Source organism: Plectropomus leopardus, chromosome 20, assembly GCF_008729295.1.
Source record: "Plectropomus leopardus isolate mb chromosome 20, YSFRI_Pleo_2.0, whole genome shotgun sequence".
Classification (NCBI taxonomy): Eukaryota; Metazoa; Chordata; class Actinopteri; order Perciformes; family Serranidae; genus Plectropomus; species Plectropomus leopardus.
In genome coordinates this window covers 27,923,849-27,925,588 of record NC_056482.1, presented here as the reverse complement: position 1 = coordinate 27,925,588, position 1,740 = coordinate 27,923,849, and positions in this window count along the sequence as shown.

Below are 1,740 nucleotides of genomic sequence, written 5' to 3'. Positions count from 1 at the left end.
CCTGCTTTGGCAAACAGAACATTTAACCGTTGCTTGTTCTCATTAAAAGTAAACCAGGACAGACACACTCTGTTTAACAGGACGAAAATGTGTTTTTTGAGTTCAAAATGTGTTAAAATTACATATTTAGTGTTTAACAACAGCTCCAGATTCAGAGGCCTTCTCCAGAGGATTCGACACATTCCCCGACTTTCCCCGTGATATTCCAGGACCAGCAGGCGTCATCTTACTCTCTGTTCCAGTCCTGCTGTGCAGCACACAGATCAAATTCAGTGACCCTTTAACCTCGCTCTGTCTCTCTCTCCCTCTCTCTGCCTCCCCTCCATCCTCCCTCGTCCCCTGAGGTCACCGGCCCATCACTCCCCCCCCTCCACCTCCCCCCGCCTGCGGTACTGCTGTGGTAACACAACACTGACCGGTGCCCGTTTCCATGGCAACTGTTCCCCTGAGAAACCCCCAGCATCCTCAGCAACCACAGGGCGACTCCCGAACACACACACACATTTTAGCGGGCTGTTTCTAGTAAAAGAAGGTGGAGATTCACCTTTCTTCCCATCAGCAGGTGTAACTATAGACAGAGACATGGGAATAAACAGAGGACAGACAGAGACGAAAGAAAAAGAAAAATGGAGAGAGACAGAGAGAGTGAAAGAAAAGGGGGATGGAGAGATATATATCTCGGATTTGTTCATAGAGGTTTTGTGTTGCGCTCCTTGTTAGCTGCTTCTACAAGTTAATGAAACAACTGACCAATCACACGTTTGCAGGTGGGACTGAAAACGAGCACATCCTCTTCTAGAAGTCGCCAAATAAAATTTCTCTCCAATTTTCGTAGTACCTTCACAATGAGAATAAGAAATACTTTCTGGGAGGAAATTGTGTTTTGTTATAGTCACTCCGATGCCAAGAACAGAGAATTAAAGCATAAGTATATAAAAATATAATTAGAAAATTAGAAATACAGCAATAGTAAACAATTAGCACTAGTATGTAAATATTTAAAATAAAAGTATGTATGATGTGCTTAGTATGTAAAGTGTGTAAAAATATAAATGCAAGAAAACAGACAATGGGCAATTAGAACGAGTATGTGAATATTTTAATTATGATAAATGATTATTTAATTTAATTTTAATTTTATAGTTTAATTTAGTGAAATCTTAATTTACTTAAGTAAATTTACTACTAATAATAATTTTGGGTAAAGGAATGTTTATATAGATTTTTATATATTGGAGTTGAAATGTATTAATACTTAATCTTATGATTATAATAATTAGATTTTTACAATGCTGTGATTTTTAGATGCTTGGATTGTTATTGATTGGGCCTGAAGAGTTCAACATGTCATCTAGCTACATGCATGACCCCCCCCCGCCAAAAAAAACACAAAAAATTGAGACAGTTGCACCGGTTGTTGTAAGCTGACATGTAGAAAAGACAAATCAAAATAACTAATCCAGGAAACCACAACTGAAAATCACTGACTGGATAGATTAGTATCCTGACAGACCAAAATGCAAATGCGAGTTAGTCATTTTTGATTTCTGAGGGGCGATATCAACACCTGTAGACCAAAATCTCTCTGGAGACCAGACCGACTCAAGTGATATTAATTGAAATTAAACTACATTAATGTGCTCACAGTCAGCATGTTTTTGGAATATATGAAAAAAAGAGCTGTGAACAAATACTGTCCAGTACCAAGAATCAACAGAGCCAAACACAGATTTCTTTCTT